The following is a 6699-nucleotide window of genomic DNA, read 5'->3' as shown; positions in this document are numbered from 1 at the left end:
TGTATATGGGCTCGGGTTTTGGGCCTCCTCATTGTGTTATCGAGCAATGTGTGTAGTATCCAATCAATTGGGCCTCAACCCGGTTTCATCATAGCCCAATTGTTTGAGTTGTAATTCCAAAATTGGCATCACAATTCAAACAATATTGGCTATTCAAAATACTAACTCGCATGTTAATACAAATTAATTCCATGCTTACGCTACAAATCCAACTTATAAGGTAGTACTATTTTTAATTTTTTATTAACAGTGAACTAATTAACCGTATTGCCATCAAATTTACTCATTTGACATGATGTTTGTAACAAACAGTGTATATTGCACGATTGGAGCGATGAAGATTGTGTGAAAATATTGAAGAAATGTAGAGGAGCAATCCCATGTAAGGAGAATGAAGGAAAAGTGATAATTATTGATATAATAATTGGAAACAAGAAAGAAGACCATGAAGGAATTGAAACTCAGCTATTCTACGATATGTCCATGATGGTTTTTGCTAATGGAAGAGAAAGAATTGAGAAAGAGTGGGCAAAACTGTTCTTCGATGCTGGCTTTACTAGATACAATATCGTATATGGGTTAGGATTGAGGTCTATTATTGAGGTTTACCCTTGATTTTATTAAGACTTCGAGTTCCATTTTTAAAAGGATGTCTTATTAAGAAGAGTAGCTCAAATTCTTATATATCGGTTTATATTTTCATCTTTGTTTCGATATGAGATTTTATCTTTTAACACGTCCCCCTACAAAATGGTGGCTCTTGAAATTTATATACTTGTTGTTTAGACCTTTATTGGATTGAATTGTCAGTTGAAATTTAATAGACTCTGATATCATATTAAGATTTAAGGTTTTATCATAAAAACTCAACATTATTAAGAAGAGTTGCCAAAATCTATATATATTAGTCTATATTTTTGTTTTTATTCGATATGAAATTTTATTTCTTAATGATTATCTAGTCCACCATGGTGATGTTTGGAGTTTCAAATTTGTTCTGATCATGTCAATTTCTGTTAGATGGCGAATATCTTACAATTGTGCCTGTGATATGTTGAGAATCTAATATCATGATGGATTAGATTGAAAATCGTTCAAACTTATGAAAATCATCAAAATTTTACCCCATATCACGTATTCTATCTAAACACAAACGTGATAGAGCTTGAATATTGAAAACTATTTATATATAGCTTTGCACGTTAAAATAAATGCACAACATTAGTATCATATTCGAATCTTTTGTTTGTTAGAGTTTGTTATAGCTTTGGCATGAGAATAACTATTTGGAGTTTGCTGTATTAATTAGTTGTTTGTCCTTCTGTACAAAAAAAATAAAAATAATAGTAATAATAATTGCTTTTGCACAATTTTAATTTGAAAGTGAAAAAAATTGGCAAGGAGAACGACGGGATTTTAGATTTGGATCGGTGATAAGTGCATTTTGTGCACTTATTTAAGCTATACTACTAAAATTTTATAAGGTCAAATTATTAATTTCTACTCTTTTTTATTTTTTTATTTTTTTATTTATAGTGATAGACTCATTTGAAGCAATTGGAAAATAAAGAAGGATAAATTAGCCATTGGACGGAAGTTTGTAGACAATATTCCACACTTTAGAAGAATTGAGGGCTTGAAGAAGATTGTACATCAAAATGGGCCTAGCATGACTTTTACTTAGGCTGAAATTCACTTGCAATTGGAAAACCTAGGGCAATTAAAAACAGATATATATATGTTCGGGCCCATTTTTGTCATAAAAATGTATTTTTAAATAGTTTAATAATGTGAAATGCGTGGTTAAAAAATAAGAAAATTTTTTAAATTTACGTATAATATTATTTTATTGAAGAACGTGTGATTAAAATGATGTCGAAACACTGTTTAAGAATATTTATTTATTTTTTCAAAAACTGAAGATCAAACAAGGGTGTATATATATACACCAACAGAAAACAACCCCAAGAGGCGGCTTGAGAGAGAGACATATACATTAGAAACGGCGGCTGGAGGGAGAAGGCACAAATACAGATTGGGCGGCTGCTTGGAGGGTGAGAAATTGAATTGAATATAGGTACATGCAAAACGGCAGCCGAAAATTGGGAAGAAAAGACACACGCCGAAGCCCAAAAAATTGGAAAATAAATTCAAGGTTGGTCGATTTTTGGTGATGTCTTTTATCCTTTCATTGTTTAATCTCAAAATTATGTTCGGCTAAATTATTTTGTGCTAAAATTTGCAAAGAACCTTGTATTATAAACTTTTAACTTTTATTTATTTTGACATAAAAACACGTTTTCAATTATTGAATGATTAACATGGATTTAATTTTCTGTACAATTACTTGATCACTAATTTATGAATTTTGTGGCTTACCCTTGAGTGATGGAAAATAAGTTAGACACTGTGTCAATTATTGTAGAGTCCGATAAGGGATAGAAATATACACTATGTTTTACGTGACCTTTAAGTATTCCTAAATCTTTAATGGTTTTTTACATGTTCGCATCTTTCATAGAAATTAATTTGGTCACATGCAAAAATATGTTTAGTTCTACTTGAGAAAGAGATTGTTAAACAAATTAGTAATATTAGCCTTCATAATTGAATCGTGTTTTCATATTTATAAATTACAGGATAAAGGGGATTAGGGTCCTAATACGTTTTTCATTGTCATTTTTTTAATATAAAATTTTAATTTAATTTAAATCCTGTATTAATTTTAATTAATTTAGGTCCTGCATTCATCCATAATTTAAGTGGTTACAATATAATCTTAGAAAAATCATCAATTTCTCTTGTTTAGGTTAAGGCGAAGATAATTTGAATTTAAACTCGTATAATCTTTGTGGGACGATACTTTGACTCAAAATCCATTTTACTACTAGTTAACGAACCGTACACTTGTGGTGGGTAAAATTCGAAAGATATTTTTGTGAACAAGTTTTTGGCACCTTTGTGGAGGATTGTATTTAAGTTTAATTTCATTTATCTTGACACTAATTCAAACTTTTTAATTTTATCTTATTTATTTTCTTTATCAAGTTATTTCAGTACTTCCATTTTCTCTTTCAGGCATTTTATGTCAAATTTTGGAAACGGTGTACAATTACAAGCTGATTCGAAAATCGAACATACTTCTTACCGTAGACAGAGAGAGCAAGAGAAGTACAACAAGAGATGGCCAACACACAAAATAATCCGATTATTCAAGTGAATGAAGGGGCAATGGTCGATGAAGGGAAATGCTAGTTGGAGACTTTTTGACTCCATAAATTATTCAAAGTTTATCTAGCATCGTTTACCCTCCGTTTGTGTAGCTAAACTTTCAGTTAAAGACCAATGTCATCCAGTTGTTTCAGAATGAATATCAATTCTATGGCAGGGCCGATAAAAATCCACACACACATGTCTCTCGATTTTTGGAGATGTATCAACACTTTAAATATCAAGAGGTTTCAGATGATTGAGATTATTCCCACATACCCTATGGGGTAGAGCGCTTGAATGGTTAGATTCACAACCTATTGCAAGTATCACTACTTGGAATGACTTGGCTCAAAAATTACGCACCACATTCTTTCTACCATCAAAGATACCAAAGTTGAAACATGATATGTCCATATATCAGAAGGGAAAAATCAAATCCTTTGATGAGGCTTGGAATAGATTCAAGAATATGTTTCAAATGTTTCCTAATCATGGCATTAGTAAAGGTCTCTGAGTCCAATATTTTTATGAAGGTCTACTTCCATCTCACAAAGCATGATAGACTCATCATCCAATGGCTCCTTATCCACGAAGTCAATTGATGAAGCCTTGGAGTTGTTTGAGAGAATGGCTACTACCAAAGTCATGTGGACTTCGGAGCGGTTATTCATAAAAAGGCAGTAGGAGCATATGAGGTAGACACTTATACAGAGTTATTTGCAAAAATTGATTATCTAGCTCATAAGGTTGAAAGCATAACACAGTCGACCAATGCAGTACAGGTCAAGCAGCATAGTTGTGAAGAATCTAAGATAGATCACATTACAACAAATTGTCTAATTTCTGCACAAAATATTGAACATATTGAATATGTACAAGAAGGTCAGGACCATCAAAATAACCACATTTTGATACATACAACCCTGTTTGGACAAAGCACCCAAAATTTTCTTGAAGTAATCAAAATCCTACTGCATCTCATAGTTATCAGTATCAGCTGCCTGAGAAGAGAACTTCGCTAGAATAGATGTTTAGCAAATTTATGAAAAAATAACAAAGCAATGTAGGGAGGCAAACAATCCATGAGAAAAACTGAGACAACCCTTTAAAATCAGAGTGCTGCAATCAAGAACCTAAAAACTCAGATGGGATATATGACACTTGCTATATCAAGCAGAGTACCAGGTACACTGCCAAGCAATACTGAGACTAATCCTAAAGAATAGGTAATGGCCATAAGTGTGTTAGTGGACGAAAAAATTAAGGATCCATCTGTGAAAGCGATCATAACAATGAATGGAGTATAGTTGCCTGAGATTACAGTCAAAACACTAGTTACAATTATGAACAAAGTGCATACAATAGATGGGAAGCAAGAAGATAAGTGTGAACAATCAATCGAGAAAAATTTGAAAGAGAATACAGACAATCCACAAGCTCAAGCAGCAAATCCTGTCAAAGAATATGTAGCTCCGCTCCCATTCCCACAAGGGTTGAAGAAATATAAGCTAGACAAAGAGTTTGATGAGTTTTTGGATGTGCTAAATAAACTCCACATTAATATTCCGTTCATAGACACAATAATGCAGATTCCAAGCTATGCAAAATTTTTGAAGGACATGATATCAAGAAAGAGAAAGCTTCCAGAATTTGAAACTGTTGCACTTACAAAGGAGGGTAGTACAACACTACAAATGAAACTACCTTCCAAACTCAAGGATCCAGAGAGTTTTACTTTACCTATTTCAATCGGAGAAATTGGTTCTTTTAATGCTTTATATGATACAAGAGCAAGTATTAATTTAATGCCTTTGTATGTATATAGGAAAATGTGATTAAGAGAAGCAAAAGAAACAACGATGTTATTGCAGCTAGCTGATAGAAACATCAAACATCCAAGAGGCAAGGTTGAGGATATACTCATCAAAGCTGGCAAATTGATATTTCCAGTAGACTTCATTGTTCTAGACATAGAAGAAGATAGGGATATTCCAATAATCTTGGGGCGATCATTTTTTACATCAGGTCGAACCTTGATTGCTATGGAGAAATGCTAGCTAATCTTGAGAGTGGATGAACAACAACAAGTTTCTAAATTACGTAATACATCCAAACAACCATCAGACCTTAATGAATATAAGTGTGTTGATGAAGATGAACTATCCATTCAAAAAACTATCAGAAACGAAAACCAAAATTTGAAGGGATTGTTGATAGAGACAAGAACGAAGAATTCATAGTTTGGAGAGCTAAAGAGGATGTGAGGCAAAAAATTGCAAGAAGTGCAAGGGTGAGATATTTCAATTTAAACCACCTTAAGAACATCACCCAAAAAGTCAAGCTATAGACTATAAATCGAGCGCTTAATGGAAGGTAACCCAATTTTCTATCCATTTTCGCTTTTTTAATTAAACTATTGCATTATACCTAGTTTTAGGGATTGCATTAATTTAGGAACTCATGCATTTAATTGTTTGTTTTGAACACATTTTAAGTAGTACTTTAAGACTTGCATTAGTAACTTAGACATATCTACTTATTGAGTTCATTTTATTTAGACATGTTTAGTGAGGCTTATCGTTAACATCGTAGCATTTTATTGAGCTTACATTGAAGTGATATGCATTCTTATGGTTTCACCTAGATTTCATTCTCCAAACTATTTTGAAAGACGTATTTCTTCCAAGCTATAGATTTTTTGCAGAAATAGCGCTCTGTTAGATAGTTTTCTAATAGTTAGAATATAAGAACCTTTTGGTGTGAATTCATTACAAATATTTAAACCTTATATGCTATCACTGATATTTATTTTATATTCGTAGAACATCAAATTAAAGCTTAGCATCAAGAAAAAGTGGCAATTGTCATGACATCTATTAGTCGGACCAGATTGATCCTTCTACCTAGCCACATCTACGCCGACGAGTTTCTGATCTTTACTTTGATTATTTTTGCTCATACATTGGAGACAATATAATATTTTAGTTTGGGTGAGTAGGTATTAAGATACTTGGAACCAATATATGTTTATTTTTCAATTGCTGATCGAGCTGTATAACTGTAAACAGAAGAAAAAGGTATCGTGTTAGCATTAAATGACTTGCCGCCTATGATGATGTTTATTTGTTTGAATTGAGTACATATTTAGTTAGATGTTGGAAAACACCATAATATATGCTTTTATTTGAAAGCTTGTGATTGTCAGATTTGATTATTTGAACACATAGCCATATTAACTTATTGCTTATGTTAGGGCACGACTTAATTAGGTGGAATTAATTCTGGATAGGTGGATGTCCTCCACTCAGAACGTAGGGATAGTGGAAAGGGCTATGTAGAACATGTGGTACTATAACTGCCTAGGAGTTACATCGCTCCAGTCACCTATAAATACTCCTAAGGTGAAACAGGTATGGATCTTGGAAAAAATTTTTAATCTAAAACCCATTCTATCTTTTTTTCCTAGGTCTATGTTCTTAAATCCCA

At 32.5% G+C, this 6699-nt stretch overlaps 1 pseudogene; it reads left to right on the top strand.

Annotated features, from left to right (window-relative positions):
- LOC111371914 overlaps window positions 1-5270 on the top strand; it is a 9769-nt pseudogene extending 4499 nt beyond the window's left edge.
- The last annotated feature ends 1429 nt before the right edge of the window (window positions 5271-6699 follow it).

This window comes from Olea europaea, chromosome 23, assembly GCF_002742605.1.
Source record: "Olea europaea var. sylvestris chromosome 23, O_europaea_v1, whole genome shotgun sequence".
Lineage (NCBI taxonomy): Eukaryota > Viridiplantae > Streptophyta > Magnoliopsida > Lamiales > Oleaceae > Olea > Olea europaea.
This window is presented reverse-complemented; position numbering and strand designations above follow the sequence as displayed.